The sequence below is a fragment of the Ctenocephalides felis genome, unplaced genomic scaffold (assembly GCF_003426905.1).
Source record: "Ctenocephalides felis isolate EL2017-DRISC unplaced genomic scaffold, ASM342690v1 CF-g0.4_SCAFFOLD_01886, whole genome shotgun sequence".
Lineage (NCBI taxonomy): Eukaryota > Metazoa > Arthropoda > Insecta > Siphonaptera > Pulicidae > Ctenocephalides > Ctenocephalides felis.
In genome coordinates, this window is record NW_020538040.1 from 22,481,942 (window position 1) to 22,499,775 (window position 17,834).

General features: G+C 30.7%; 1 pseudogene; it reads left to right on the plus strand.

Annotated features, from left to right (window-relative positions):
* LOC113374764 overlaps positions 1 to 12,598 on the plus strand; it is a 39,351-nt pseudogene extending 26,753 nt beyond the window's left edge.
* Positions 12,599 to 17,834: the final 5,236 nt, after the last annotated feature.

Here is a 17,834-nt window from a genome sequence, read left to right on the forward strand (position 1 = left end):
TGAAAAGTTGTGAATTTGTTGTGCAGTCAGGCGTTTTACAAATAAACCGTGTGTTATAAATGCACATCACAAAGATGCAGTTATAACATTATTTTTTGACGTTTGTGCATTTTCTGGGTTAGCAAATACATAGCATTTTCACAGTTTTTAGTACCAAGAATGAAGCATAACATGGCGATGTCATAACAACGCTATGTTATAATCTGTTGCACCGGAGAATTGGCCTTTTACACGTGCGAAATACTCCGCACCTTAATATGCATTATTATTATTAAATCATTTTTACTACAGAACAACAACGTTAAATGTATACTTTTGGAGACTTAGAATATCGAGTATAACCATTTTTTGTAAGTAGAAACTGAAATAGTTCAATGACACTAAATAGGGAAGTAAAAATATTAATTAAAAATTCAATAAATAGTATAAAATAAAATATATTAAGACAAAACAATAAAGTTTATATAAAATTAATATTGTATGTTAGATCTCGATGTTGAATATTTAAACCGATATTACTAATTTCATGACATATATATACTAAAAAAATCATCTAATATTTCATAAAATAATCATTATTTTACGTTATCATATCCTAAAATATTTGCTGAATTAGTAAAAAATTTAAAGCATGGTCTGGATGCATCCTTACGCTTATCATCATACGAATGCTCTTGCCAAATAATTTATGAGGAATCTGAATGTGCATTTTATATTTGTATTGTTTTTTAATTATATATATTTTAGTTTTTTGGTTATATATTTTATTATAGTTGTTTATATTTTTTATTAGTTCATTCTTTCATTACTTAGACCATTTTACATTTTACCATTATGTTTAAGTTCACATTTATTTTTATGTTTATGTTTAAATTTACAATAGCAAAAAATTATTTCTATCAGATGTATATATTATATCATTATTGGTTAATGCGCATCAACAGATTGACCACATGTCCTATGCATATTATGAAATAATGAAATCTTTTGTCAGAGACTAATAATTATTTATTTTGCTTCCTAAGGAAAATTGATAGAAAAATTTGTTTATTTTTAATTTTTGAGGAAAATATTGTGGCAATAGATGAAGTCAAATCAAATGATCCCACTTTATTTTTGGTGAGAACTCAACTTTTGTTCCCGGACTCAAAATAATCAGGTCTTTTCTTGAAGCATCTGGTTGTTTCTGTCTAATTCTATCTAATCGAATCATTATTCCATTATGCATGGGTCATAATTTATCGGCCTTGAATGACATTCGAATGTTTATTAATCGGTACAACAGATGAGCAAACGGACAGCGTCTCGATGCCTGTATCGTACCAACGCACAGTCGTGCGACGTCGCACCGACTTGGTTCCGACCATCCCGTCTCCAAGGGACACCAGCAGCAGTCATCTGCATGGGTCGCGCGGTTCGCTATCGCAGCACCACGGACGCTCATCTGGCGCAGGTAGAGCGTACTCCATGACGCGTCTTGACCAACTAGCCAAACCGCGCACACCTAGACTTTCCCTGTTATCCCCAACATCCCCGCCCAACCAGCCTACATCTCCCAAAGGCAAATCGACCAAGGGCAATAGGTCCAGGAGCATGATGCATCTGGCGGGTGCAGGTCTATCCGTTCCGGGCCACCAGTCCCGCCAGATGACGCGCAAAGTGCACGCTGCCAAAAGCATGACTCAGCTGGCGGTGGCTGGTAATGGGCCGTTGCCGCCGCCGCGAATGACGCGCGCCGAGAGGCTCCGGCGGCAAAGCAAGGAGTCGGCGGTTAACAATGGACCGCAGACTGCTGTCATTGCGAATGGAAGCAGCTCGCCAGGTCAGTACTGTTGTGTGAAGTGATAGCATGTAAATTATTTTTTTAATGCGGTACCAATTATAAGATGAAAACCCATACAGCTATCGGATTCTAAAAAAGTAACTTCAAGGCTCTTGGTTTTTGTTGCATAATTGTTGCCACATTTTTGTAATGTTCAATACTATTTTATTGGAAGCTGGAAGTCAACATGAATATATATCAGCAACGAAACTTTTTATTTTAGACGATTTTTAAATAGCAGACTCTCAACCCAAAGTACAAGATTCTTGCAAAATATTAGGGAAAGTACGGACAAAATAACATGGTGTTTTGATTTTTAATTTTATTTATTTATTTAATGATATTATAATAATTCTCAATCTTTGGTTTATTGACTACCAGTAACATATTCTTTTAATTAAGTAAGAACTATAATAATTTGTTTTATTTTATTAAGAAATAATACAATTTATTACAAAAACCATTTTGTCCATATAGTACGGACAAGATGACATGCAATGTAAGAATATACTTAGTAACTAATTTTTAAGACAACAGTTCACAAATACATCGTTTGGTCCTCTTTGGGGCATCAGCATGATCCCAATAGTCTAACAGCCAGTGAACTATTTGACTAACCTGTTTTCACAAAGCTAGAAATTTTTTAATGATATTTTATCATCGGTCCATTAAGAAAGTACCATTCTGGCAGTCATTCCGCGGTTGCGTCATCATCCATTAAATTTTTAAAAATGTCAAAAAATATTTTTTCTTAACCCGCTCCCACAAGGCTCAAATTTTGAAGGTGTATTCTTTTAATTGTTCAGAAAGTGTTTGTAAACAACCAGCCTATTCTGACGGTTGCAAGGGTCTGCCAGTCGAGTACATAATAATCACGACGCACAATGGTATGGACGCATTGCCATACATAATCGGCTTCGCCCTTGTATTCAAATAATTTATGCGCCATTTTTTAAGTTTTTTTGAAAACATCCGATATACCAAACTTCAACTTTGTATCACCTTATGGCCGAGATATCATTGAAAATATGTCATAGTAGGGGCTACTTTTTCAAACTCAATTTTTGACGTAACCATAAAAGATATCGAAAAAGAAATTTCGTGGTTCTACTCACATTGGCTTAGACCACATAATGTAAATTAATTGATGCTAAATAATTATTTATTATTAGCTAAAAAAGATAGAATAATTTTTTTGTTGATGTTTTTGGATAGTGCGTTTTGTTTAATTACTTTCTTATTAGCGTTATTCGAAACGCTATTGTTTTTTCTTTTAGTACTGCAAATATTGTTCAAATCAAATTTGTGAAACACATTGAAAAATTGAACAAACCAGAGCCAGTATACCGGCGCGTAACGCTAATAGTACCCCGGGGATCCTTTGGTTATTTTTTTGAAGTAGAAAATAAAAGCCTATCACATTTGCCAAGGATTAGTTTTCTTTTTTTGACCTCGAATGAACTACCCTGCAGTTCTGGCGAAATGGTACCTATAATTTTGTCAATTATATAAGTATGCTATTTTGCCCTAAAGTGGTAAAAAATGAATAAATGATCAAAATTACCTCAAATGCTTCATAATTGCAATAAAATTGATCGAAATTTTAGGTCTATAGATTTTGATAGAAGTATTTAAAAATAACACTAAGGAAGTCCTAAAAAGAAATCATAAAATTATCTTCAAAGGGAACTTTTGAAGGCCAGATACAAGTTTGAACTGATACGATAAGACTGAGACAATGACGCTCAACATCTGTGACAGCATTGTGGTTAGAGCTTTCTTTGCGTTATACAATCGCGGAAACGTTATTAAAACTAGCCAATTTTTAAATACTGTGTCATTTTGTTCACATATACCAGTTGTCCATATTGCCCCTTATCACCATATGCACCAGTTTTATCACATATTGTCCAGATTTTTGAATGTCTATGGAATATATGGACGATCATTTGATAATGATTACCTTGTCTTCAGCTTCCAATATTATTTCGACATTGATACATTGAACTATTAGTCAGTATTGATAAATATAGCATAAGACCTATATAACACGGAATGTGTTGCAAAAGAGCCCGTGCAAAAACGAACACTGCGATTCCTGTCAATGCCATTTTCTCTTCACTGTTTTTAATATGCAAATTGCTAAATTATTGCAACATATTATTTTGTGTCCGGTTTAATCAGCTCAGATATAATAAATTATTTTGAGAGTTTATTTATTTTGGCTTATTAGTAAAATAGCTAACTTTGTTGCAGGCTATGTAACGTTGACAAGAAAAATAAATTAGAATTATTCTTCATATGCATAAAATTATTTTTCCCGATAACGTTACTAATACTTTTACTTGTATATAGCATTGCATGATATACCGAATCAAAATGATATTATATCTAATATATTTTTAATTTTTTACCAGTGTAATTACTAAAAGATTGCGCTTTTAATGCATGAAGCACTACGAAGGATTGCAGCACGATCGAGTTTTTTTTCTATTTATTACCTATAGCTAATTGATTTTATAATTAGATATCATAATACTGATTCAAAATTAATTAATTTTTTGCTGAACGTGATATTGAGTAATTTATTTGGCATATAGTTTTTGCTTTAAACTAATATTTTTATTCAAACTTGCATAACAGATAATATGTCACTTTCTATGCACACGCGATTTCAAAATTATATTTTTACATAATTAATTATATTATTATTATTTAATTTTAATCTAAATGTTGCATTTCTTTTAGTAGCCAATTAGATATTTAATGCTTATTTACTCAACAGTAGTTAATAATGCATGTGTGTTCCATTCATCAAATCCTTTGTAGATATATTTATAGATAAACACATAAATTAATTAAATCATTATTTATTAATATTTTGGTGTTGGATTAGTTAGAACTGCTTAAGAAGTTGGTTTCAAGACGTTTCGGTTTGTATATGCTGATATTTTTGGTGGATAAATTAAATCTGCTTGTCAGGTAAGCAATGAAATATTTTATGAGATAATAAAAATTTGTTATTGTAGTACTTGTGAACTTGAACGATAAATAAAAGTAAATATTTAAAATTCAATATATTTTGTAGAATTACTAGTTCATACTGTTATCTCCAATTTTTCATTCTAAAAAAACGCTTTCGTACTATTTCTTTGAAATGAAATTGAATCTAATTCGTTGAAAGAAAAAAATATTAATGTGTAATTAACAAGATCATATATAATATTTATAATAATGATTTACCACCTCTAATGATTTTTGATATTTTTATTATCTCATGTTGAAAATGTAAATACGATAATAATGATAATAATATAATTAATAATAATAACACCCCTGGTATTGGACTCCATTGGTGAAATATGTGTTTCTTCTAGGTAAAAGGTATTTTATGAAATCCTTGTCATTCATCCTCCTATCCATCCTTGAACCCATAATCTCATATCAAACAAATAACTATTTGTAAATATATTTATTAATATTATATGTCTGTGCAAATTTAAAATTATAACTATTGTGGTGTGCGGTATAACTTATTTTAAATACCGACACTGTTTCGTACATGTGTCTGTCTATATAAATAACGCGCATTAATAATTTAAAAAATATGAAATATAAATAATAATGTTATTGTCTTTTGTTAAGTGTTGATTTTTAACTATTTTGCTACGAGCGTCGTCTATGAACGACATCCGCTTGACGACCTGTCGCCTAGAGACGACATGAAGTGTGTAGAATTTTGCTTTGATATTTATTACTCTGAATTAAATTATTGACAATTGTAAATTGTTATTGCAGTTTTTAGTTTTTTAGATGTGTAATTTTAATTTTTTTTATCTTAAAAAATTTTGTGTAACAAATACTTGGGCGGCTTGCTGGCTCGTACAGTAGAAGAAAACACGCTCGCAGCGAAAGGGTTAAATATTTGAATTGTAATTATTAATATGATCAGATTTTGATGCAAGGAAGAGAAAAAAATATTTTTAATACGACTTAAATGTGATTTCTGTCGATAGGGTATTTTACTAGAGCTGTGGTTTCCAACCTGTGGGGCACGACCTCTAAGGGGTCGCAAGGTTCTTACAAGGGCGTACAGTTAATTTAAAAATACTATTTCTAAAAAAATAACCCAAAAACGTTGAAATGATATGAATAATTATTTTTATGTATATTTTTACATAATATTTTATATTAATTTGTAGCCTGATAAATATAATATTAGTTGAGTATTTATAAAATTAGATCGTTAGAAAAATTAAGGGGGGTCAGCATTATTTTTTTTTAAAAATAGTGGAGCGCAGTACGAAAAGATTGGAAACCACTGGCTTAGAGTATCTAGGATTGTACAACTGTTTCATTCGTGTAAATTTTAATTAATCAAGTATTTTGTAACAATAATTCGATAAATATACAAGAACGCTCTACAATTTAATTAGGAGGCCATTTCTCAGATAAAATTGAAATGTTATTGTAATGCTTTATTACGGGTTTATATTCGTATGAGTTGGTAGTAGCAAACTGTCAAAATGCTATGTATTTGCTGAGCGTTTAGGCGTTTTACACATGAAAGCTAATTCAGACATTAGAAAGATGCACTTATGATAAAATTGATATTTGACTTTTGTGCGTTTTGTAGGTTAGGTTTTATGTGTAAAACGCCTAATCGCACAGCAAATACATAGTTTTTTGACAGGTCGTTAGTACCAACTCATATGAATATATACCCGCAAAATAGCATCACCATGACATTTTTATTTTATCAGAGAAGGCCAACTCTTGATCTCCTTTGGATCCCAAGGGGCCAATTTTTGATTTTATTCGGATCCTAAGGAAACAACCCTTGATCTAATTTGGATACTGTTACATTACATTTCTTGAGGTTGAAGTCTTGATTTTTTCACGAATTATATAACATTTTTTATTATTTATTTAATATTGATTTAAGTTTTATACCTTATTTTTTACCTTCCTTTAAATAGTGCTACTAATGTTGATCCCAAATACCATAAAATTTTTATTAAAACTTTCTGATTAGTATATTTAAAGACCTTTATTATGTTGTGGCAATATCACTGTACCATCAGCAACTTTTAACATCAAATTCTTTGTAAGGACCAAATGTAAAGTAGCTAAAGTAGTTCTTCCAAAGTCATCTAAATCTGAATCATTCCTGTAGCATCGTTTCACATATGATCGTTGTAGCGTAATTTTTTTTAAAAAAGTGCAGTCCATGCTAACCATCATAAGAATCCATGCTATTTTATTATCTGTTTTGATAAGATTTATTACCGTTTTGCAAGGAAGGAAAGTGACAGACTTACTGCCGTTACTGCCTATTAACGTTCATATCTGGAGTAAAGCTGTAAATTTATTCTTAGAAAGCGCGGCAAAATATCTAAAACGATTTATTACACATTGACGTAGAAATTAAAATTTTCTGTTTATGTTCGCTCATTCCTTGAGGCGTAATTAACGATGCCTGTATTTATTACTATTAGATTACGCTCCGCTCAATGATATATTTTATTGCTTATAATTAATTTATTTGTTTACGTTTAGTTGAATTTATGGTTTAAAGATATTAATTTTTAATTCAATGTTTGCTTTATATGATACATATTAAGCTGTTGCGATAGGTGTATTAAGATAAATGCAATCGACGGAAAATATTTTGTAAGAGGAATGAAAGTTTATTTTATGGACGTGTTTTGACCACATATGGACCACCCGTCTTATTAATAATTTTTCACCACCATTTTTAGACAACCGCCTTATTGATAACTTTTTGATAGCAAATGAGTAGTTAAATGCAATGTGAAGAACACGAATTTATTCATAACGAACGTTTTATTCATAAGCCTTTATTAATAAATGTCTAAATTATTTTTTGCAATTTGTTTGTATAAACATTTCTGATGAATTTTATTATAGATTTGTAGTTACGTTAGAATTTTGTCATCGAAGAAATATTTAATTACAAGATTTTTAGAAGTAGAGATATATATTTAGATAAATTTCATTGTCAGGAATTATCGAAAAGGAACTAAATTTTCTGAAAATTACGAATGTCTCACAACGATTTTAGTTTGGAGAAATATATATTTTGTTGACTTATATTGAACATTATTTAATCGCCTGGTATATATACATATATATTAGGGTGGTCATTAATATGGATATTTCTGAATGCTACCAGGGGCTCAAATGCTTCAAAAAAGATAAAAATAAATTCTCTTGAAGTTTTAGATCTTAATATTAATTTGAAGATAGTCCGCACTACAACCAAAGTTTCTTATGGGAATAACATGGCTAAAATTCCATTTGTTTTTTTTAGAATTTTATAACTTAGCGACAAGTGAATCAAAATTTTGAAAATAGCATTGTAATTGCTTATTTTGATCATAAATAAAAAAATTACAACACAAATCGGATATATTTTGTAAAATAAGTATTTGATTAGAAAGAAGAACCAAGAAACTTTGGTTGGAGTGCGGACTATCTTAAAGTTAATATTAAGACTTAAAACTTGTAAAGAATTTTTTTTATCAACTTGGAAGCATTTGAGCCCCTGGGAGCAAAGAAATTTGAAAATAACCCCATTAAGGACCAACCTAATATATATTACCATTCTATTATAAGCTAACCATTATGACCTTAGAATATTTCTATAATTTTATCTGTTTACTCTAGATCTACATTTTAACGTAAAAAGTGCTAAATAAAATACAAGATAAATATCAAAATTCAACCTAATTAGTAATTGTTACCTAATTCATTACTCTTACATTTTTCAAGCAATTACAGGAAAAATTTTAAGTTTCAACTTTTCCAAACAATTTTTAGCACAAATGTCTGCAAATCAGTTTGAATATAAAATCGTTATATCACAACATAACCATTTATTTAAAATATTATGACGTTATTTTTCTCCAAACTATTAGAAATCGGTTACTAGTAGAAACTAAATAAATATTATTTATTTAGATAAACGATTATTTATTATTATAACCCATTGGGTTTGTACCATTCGAGCCCAAACTGACCAAAACTGTCCGAAACTAACAAATACAAAGTTGCAAATGGTCAGTTTAGATAAGTTTTTATCAGTTTGGGCTCGTATGGAAAGAACCCATTATATAATAAATAATAACTTTAATCTAAAGATTAAATAATTAAATAAATAAGATTAAAAAATTAAATAATTTTTAATCTACTTATTTAGTTCCTTTTAGTAATAGGCATACCTACTATACGTCTAAATTCATTATAGTATTTTCGATGAAAATTTTATCATAAGAATAAATAACAAAAATCTATGATGGAAAATAATTTTTGTAGCTCAAACTTTGAGCAGTAGTTAACTACTGACGCACTCGCAGTATATTAAATATATTTAAGAATACTCCTTGATTTTTTTACAATATAAAATTATGAATTCTACTAATACATTGCTTTATCTATCCCCTTCCTGGTGCGAAAATAGGTTTGCGTTCAGGCGACATAACTCCCAGCTTGAGCGGTTCTTCATCCCGTCCAGGCAGCGCGCTGTCCACTCAAAACGCCTCATCAGTAGGAACTGGCACTGTGGTGCGTCGTCCAGCCAGCGCTCCTCGCAGACCAAGACCAGCCAGCATTGCTGGAACTGGTGTCAGCGCTGATAATAGTGCCAGCCGACTTGGTAAGTAGAAATAATATGATCAGAATAATAGGTAAAATTGAGAAATAGTAGGAAATTTAAGATAAGGACGTACTGAGATACTAGGAAGGAAATACTGAGGTACTAAAAATATGATAAGAATAATACTGATTGAGAAATAGTAGATTAGATCAGGTCATACTGAGATATTCTTTTAAGTAGGCAATTCATGAATAAATCGTTCGGTTCTCTTGGGGACACCAACATATAACCCTTAATCCCGAAGGGAACATGTCATACATCGTAACCAGGCTCAGAATGAGAAAAAAAGATTTGGAAAGAAATGCAAGATTTTACTTTTTACTGGATTTTTTGGTCTGTTTTTAGAAGTAATTTGAGTGGAATCATCTTTGACAGGTTTCATTTTTCTTGTCATCGAATGAACTACTCTGTCATTTTGTCAAAAAGTGAACAAGTCCTCAAAAACCATGGAAAAACCACTCTCAAAATGAACTTTTGAGGGGGGGGGGGGAGATATACACGTTTGAAAGGATGACTTTGACAATAAAGCTCAACATCTGAGAGGATTGTTATTGAAGCTTTCTTCATTTTATACAAACATGGAACTATCCAAAAACTAAAACTATCAAATTTTTAATTAAAGCTCTGTGCCATCTTTTATCTATTTACCCTAATATCTTCTATTAAATATAGTTCTATTTCCATAATATCTGCATAGGTTATCAGTATTCTTGGGTGATATATATTATTATTTTGTCCATTTCAGGAATTAATGGCGAACGACCAAAATCAACCATAGACAAAGAAGGAGCATCTAAGCCGCCTCTGCCCAAAGTCCACGCAGCTCCACGCAAGTCTGTGCCTTCAAAACCAGAAACTCCGAAGAGAACGATCACTGAAAAAGTATCTCGCCCCAACAGTGTTAAGGTAATTATATAACAATCATTTGGCTGGAAGTTTAGTTTCGTTCTGTCCAGCACAAATTTGATGGAAATTAAAAATATCTTTGGATTTACCATCAAATTATGTAATTACTTGGTTTGTAAACATTGCATCTAAACGAGAACATAATTTGGAAGAGTAATATTGGTTCAAATGGTACTGTTCCACAACTAGGTCGTTAGATGAATAACTGCCACTATGAAGTGTATATATATACAATGTTCAATATATACCAATGTATATTTATATATAATAATATTCAAGCGTATCTTACGAAATTTTGCGTAATTATTGACGTAATTGACGATAAAGATACGTTGATAAATCTTTAATTACCTGTGATCTAGATTCAATGAAAATGAAGCTAACTGCTCAAGGTAGATCATATATCATTGAAATTATGTGCTATTCGTTAAAATTCCCACGCCACATACTCACTCAATAATAAAAATAAACTAAATGTGACGTAATTCAACGATATATATGAAATAATTGCTAGATTTATATTTACCATGTTAATATTTCATATTTCTATGAAATTAGGTTGTGAACATATACATATAGGCATTTAGAAGGTTGAGGCTTTAGTTTTATTTCTTCTAGTTATTCCCAGATATGGTATTTACAAGAGCCTGATTTATGCGTTGATAATATATGTCAACAGAATAGTTTATGATCAATAAAGTGAAGTCAAGCTTGTGCTAATTTCGTATGTTCGTATTTGATTTATTTTGTCGTTTAGTTATTTAATGGTTCTCATATTCAAGAATTTATAGAAAATATGTTCGATCAGTAATATGCGGTTTATTTGAAGCAGTAATGGATCAAATATCGGAATTAATAACATAAATAGTCCTTAAAGAGTCTGTGGCCATAAATATAATATTTAAGACTATGTATATAAGTTAATTTTTGAATTACAATATGGTGCCCACAAAAATAAAAATATTGCTCGATTTTTTCCACATATATGAAGCACTTCACTTATAATATATTTTACAAATTTCATCTTAAGTTTAATACAATATAGATGAAAATACTAGTTTAACTTACCATAAGTTGTTAATTCATAATGCATAATTTATATCGATTCTTACATAATTTATATCGGCATAATGTCGTATTGACCATAATTCCATTTTTATTCTTTCCTTTCCTTTTTCAGGCTTCACCAAAATTGACACCAAAAGCAACGCCACTCCAATCGCCAGGAGATGGAAGCACCAAATTAGATACTACGATCAGTAAACAGGCGGTGGAAGTGACCAACACTACAATCGTTAAAACAGAAACGATTAATGGTAAAACCGAAGTTTCTGTAGAAGAAGAACAGACTGTCGTCACTACCACACCTTCTGGTGAAGTTTTAACTGAAACAACTTCCAATGTTCAAAATCAAGAGCTGATCGCTCCCGTCAGCGCACCAGCTGACGGTCAAAATGCGATCGCAGCTAATCAAGAAGATGCGGCTAAAGTGGTCGGAGAATCTGTAAAAACAAATGAAGAAGTTAAAATCGCAGAGGTCGAGAAACCTGCAGAAGCTGTTCAGCAGGCAAATGCTGTCGTTGAAGAAAATAATACAATACCAGTCCAGCAGGTTAAGCCAGATGTCGCCAAAACCGAGGAGGTGAAATCTGCTGATGCTCCTGCTCCAGTTGAGAACGGGGACAGCGTCGACATGACTGGTAAGTGATTTTCTTTTTCTTGGCTTGCTTTTTTTCTGATATTTGGCAATTTATATTATACCATTCCGAAGTCATAAATAACAGGATTCATAGAGACGGACTTAGGTAGTGTTAGGTAATAAATTTCAAAGGATCTGGATCAGCTTTCACTTGTTCTATCCGTGCATAACAGTTTTGCATTTAACCAGATAGCTGTGGCGCTCTCATTGAACTGAGTGCACAGTTTTGTGTCGTCAGATTCGAGGTAAACTGTTGTTTTTGAGCTAAATTGACACAACTATTTATGTTATACTGGCATAGCCTCAAAATATTCTAAATATTGAAATCTAAATAGCCAATTGTGGAAGATTTATATGAGTGACGAGTCAATACACAAAATTCTGCATCGTCTTCATGACGAATATAATCGTCAATTTCAGTCAACCGGTTAATTAATGATAATTTTGCAAGATACAGGTACTGGTTAACGATTACAACGAATCATATCATAAATTTTGTGTAGAAAAGCATGAAATAAGAGCCTCGAAGTCAATTTATATAAATTACTTTCTCGTTGAATATATGTTTCCATTTATCAATAATATAGTGTGGTTCGAAACGTGTACAAAATATATCGTTGGCGCGTATACAACTGTGATTATATTAATCTCTATAAGTATTACGGTAGATTAATTTATTCCGAATTTTAATTGCATTTTTATTTACCAACGTCACGTTCTAAATTTAAGCCAAAATGCAGTTATGGTATGAAAAATATTTATTTTTAGACAGGAAATAATAAATTTACGCTCACTTAAATCCAAGATTAATGTGCATTCTCTCTATTACGTATTGTGATAATCCATCCATTCATAATGTTCACAAAAAACGGTGACTTTGAGATTCAGCGATTTTGATTTTTTTGCGTAATAATTTAATAATTCCGCCGTCCTGCGCTAAGTCGTATATCTGAATCGGTCGCCTATATTTTTATAATTAGTTCTGATTCAGTCGTTTTTTCTTGTCGCTGTTTTTTGCACTGTAATTGTGTATATATCTTGTAATTACATCTGCTAGATGGAAGAGATATTATATTATACCTACCAAACGTTCGCTTTGCGTTCGAATCGACTTGGATAATAGACGACTCGCTGGAGGACAGGGGATATTCGATATTATTTTCTATGAAATATTTTTAATCAATACGCCTTAATTATAATTTTAAAACAACTGATGGATCATAATAGTATGTATAAAATTAAGACCAGTCGTAACTCAAAAATTACAACAATTTTATGAGAGCACTGTTTGGCGCAACTTACAGTCTTTTGTTTTATCCCTTTTTCATGAACTTTTTTTCATTTCATATTAGTTTCTTTACTTTTTGCCCCATATCTTCGAAACTTCTGGACCTGCCTCTGCTTAAAACTAATCAGCACGTCTCACCATCAGTAATCTGTGCTCCCGAAATTGTTAATGAAGAATTGTATCCGCACATACATACATACATACATACTACACACACACATACACACACGCACATACTTCATTTTTTTTCTAAGGTATGCCAAAATGTACAGAAGGCTTTGGAACTTAAAGATTAGTAGAAAATTTTATTTTCGATTTTTTGCGATTACTATAACTCACCCTATGGGAAGTTAATTAATTATTTTAGACTATCCAAGAAATTTTTCAAAAATCCGTAGAACCAAACAGGATTATTAATGCAAAATTAATGCAATTACTTATAAATTGTTTTTATAGATTTAACGTCAATATACAATTTCTGTATAATAAATTGCGCGGATTCCTGATTTCTAAGGATTTGTGAATAATAAGTTTCGGAAACATTTTTTGTTCAAGTTGTTTTTTGTTATTGGTTTTCTAAACTAGTACATTTGGTCACATACAACATTTTTCTTTTTTTTTTCTTTATTTTTAAGCACAATTTTTTAGGTCAAGATCAATTCACAATTTTTAAAGTCTATATCTTGTTTAAGTTTAGATACCTTGAAATAAGACAAACTTCTGAATAAGCGCCAAAATTTAAAATCGATATCGGAATATCGATATTGAATATTTAAATCTAGTCAGTCGATAAATTCTGATATCTGAATCGTTATGAAATTTACTAAATTACTTTTGCTTATAGTAGGAGCTGGTTTCGTATGTGACGTATTTATTTGTAAAGTCGGTCAATAAACAAATTTTTTAATTAACACATTTTATAACAACTTAATTTTTTTATTAAATTTTATTATAGATTTATTTGAAATTTTAAGCCACTAAATAACTACGATATAAGATTTTTTTTTTACAATGCTCTCATATTTGTCTATATTTTTTCGAAAAAGAAATCAGAAAACTACCAAGTCGTTAGTAACCTTTTTACAAGTGTCGCCTATAGGCGACATCCGCTTTGTGACCTGCGCATACGAGTGTCGTCTATAGACGACATCCAGTGTGTCAAGTTTAACACTCTGAGTTAAGGGGGCGCCCATTAATCACGCGATCCATTTTTTAAGGATTTTTGGACCCCCTCTGTCCCTCGTTAATATTCAAAATTATCCCTCCTCCTCTACCCCCACCAAACATTACGAGATTTTTTTTTAATGTTCGGATTTTTTTTAATAATTACACGTGATATCTTACTGTGTCCCTTTCTCCCCCCAGTGAAATTTCGTGATTTTTTGTCTATTAGTTATCATATGATTGAATGTTACAGTTATGCCCAGCAAAGGCGATTTCCATTTGAAATCATATTGAGATTTATAACTTCAAGTGGAAATTTGACACAGCTCAATGATAGGATACTTTGAATATTGTAGCACAATTAATGAGAAAACATATTATTCTCAAAGTTAATTATTATCAATTAATAAATTCTATTTTTATTATTATTTGAAAAATAAGTTTACCTGATCGTGTTCTAAAAGTTTCATAACTGCCCGCAATAGTTTTACGGTTGTGAACGAGCATTGTGTGTCTGTCCTTGAATTCGGAACTATCTATCCAACAGAGGTACAGACAATTTTTTATTTTTAAGTGCATTTGTTTGTTTTATTCTAATTGCAATTTTTTTGATATCAATTAAATCTCTCATAGAAAATCAAAAACCGATTCAGTTCTCCGGTGTCTCTCATACAAATTGCGCGTTAGTTTTGTGTAATCAATAACCGATATTCTAATAATAAGAGTTTTGTTTGGTTAAAGTGAATTCTGTAAATATTAGCAAGTCGCTAATAAAAGCGCGGTATTTTGAATTGTTTTTTTACTGGATACTAAAAATATGGCAAGTATGAATAAATGATTATTTTTATGTTAATTAAGTATTCGGACACAAGTTTGTACATAAAATTAGCACTTGAACATAAAATTTTTTAACACAATTTTCACACTTTAATTTACCTTTATTAGTAAATGTGTATAAAAATAGTAAATACTAATAAAATTCATGATGTTAAAACCGTTATTATTAACCGAATAATGGCAAATTCTTTTATGCTACTAGTACTGTGTAATTCACTTTTTCAAATAACAAGTTTTTTTTAATATTTTTATTATTATTATTCTATACGTTTCGACATATGATATTATGTCAATATCAGCGATTATTGAGCATTAGACAATTACATGTCTACAAGAAACATAATTAGCACTAACTTGTTTTACTCAACTTGACATTAATTATAGATTATCTCTCAGAAAAATGTTATGTAATAATACATTTTGTTTAAATGAAACGTTTCGACAAGATGACAGATAAATTTGTTTTTTATTATATATATGTTATATTCTAACAGATCTATTGAATATGTTCATAGTTTATAATATAAATACGTACCACAAATATTGTTTATTACCACTTTCACCACGGAAGTTTTTATCAGGAGCGACACTGCTATACTAGCTAGCAAGCCGCCCAATTGATAAACAACAAATTTTATGATTTTTCTATCATCAATGATATTATATTCAAATTTTAATTTTCCAGAGAACTATAAATTACTATAAAAAATAGAATTCTCAATAATTTAATACAAAATGGTAAATATTGATGAAATATAGTTGACACACTGAATGTCGTCTATAAGCGACATTTGTATACACAGGTCGTCAGGCGACAGGGTTAAAATGTTTTGAAATAGAATAATTAATATTTTTATTTATAAATCGTTTTCTTTATAATATAAATATATGTACAAACATCAAAATCACGAATAATCGCATTCTTACTGTTTTTACTTCTCTTGATGATGATTTATTCTTTGGTTAAAGCTCGAAAACCCTTTAGCTACGAGCGTCGACTATAGGCGACACCCAGTATTTCGAACTTGCTTCGACGTTTATCACTCTGTGTTCAATTATTGAGAATTTTAATATATTTAGAATTTTTAGTTCCTCAGTGTAATTGTGATTTAAATGTTTTGGTATATTTTCATCAATAATTATTGAAAAATTTATGAAATCGCGAATGATCATATTCTTGCTGTTTTTACTTCTCTTGATGATGGTTTATCTTATTTACTCTTCTATAAGCCTTTTTAACCCTTTCGCTACGACGTCGCCTATAGGTGACATCCACCTATCTACTTGTATATCCGGGTGTCGCCTATAGTCGACGTCCAAGTGTTTCGACCTATGCTTCACCATTTATAACTCTATGTTAAATTATTTAGATTCTAATTTATTTAGAATTTTTAGATCTTCGGTATAATTGTGATTTGATTTTTTTAGTACCTATATTTTTATCAAATCAATGAATATGAAAATATCGAAATTGCGAATGACCACGTTCTTACTGTTTTTATTTCTCTTGATGGTGGTTTATCTTTTTGGCTCTTCTCTGAGCTTTTTTAACCTTTTTGCTACGACGTCGCCTACAGTCGGCGTCCAGTGTTTCGACCCGTGCTCCAACATTTACCACTCTTGTTTTAATTATTAAGAATTGTAATTTGTTATTGAAATTTTTAGTTTTTTGAAGAGTAGGTAATTAATTTTATATACATTTTTATTAATAATAATTAAAAAATCTTAAAATATGTTATTGTGCCTGGTCTGTTCAGTAGTACTATTAGGCGGCACGCTGTTCCGTACAGCAGTGTCAATTCTGCGGAAAACGCTTTCGTGGGGGGTTAATACTATCTTATAATTAAAAGGGTTAATACTATCTTATAATTAAAAATAGAATTAGAAGGAAAGTATAAATTTTCTAGTAAATGCAAATTTGAGGCGCATTTTTAGACTTATTTTTATGCACATATTTTTTAAACCTTTGACCAATCTCAATGAAATTTATGTCCTTCGCTCAATAGAATCACCATAACGCTCACTAAATAGTGCCATAAAAATAATAAAAACATCTTCCGAGGTTTAAATCTATAAATTACACAAACAGCCGTCTCTCAACTGTATATAAATCATCGGTTAACACTAAACTTGACTTCTTCTTTTCATATACATTTTATTTATATACAGGAAAAAAACGTACGATTCTTTGATTAAAAAAATACGTTTTATGGTCCTGTTATATTCAAGTTTAAAGACGACTTCCATGTATGGTCCGACAGCATCGGGAAGCTTTCAAAACGCCCACACTTGAGGAGAATTTATCTTATTTTTATTTCATGTCTTAACGTTGTTTTAATTTTATTTTTCTTATCAGATCGTAAGTTCAATAAGATTTCCTACAACGGTACAAATGTATCTTTGCAAATGTTCTTCGTTAATTTTGCCAATAATTTTTAAT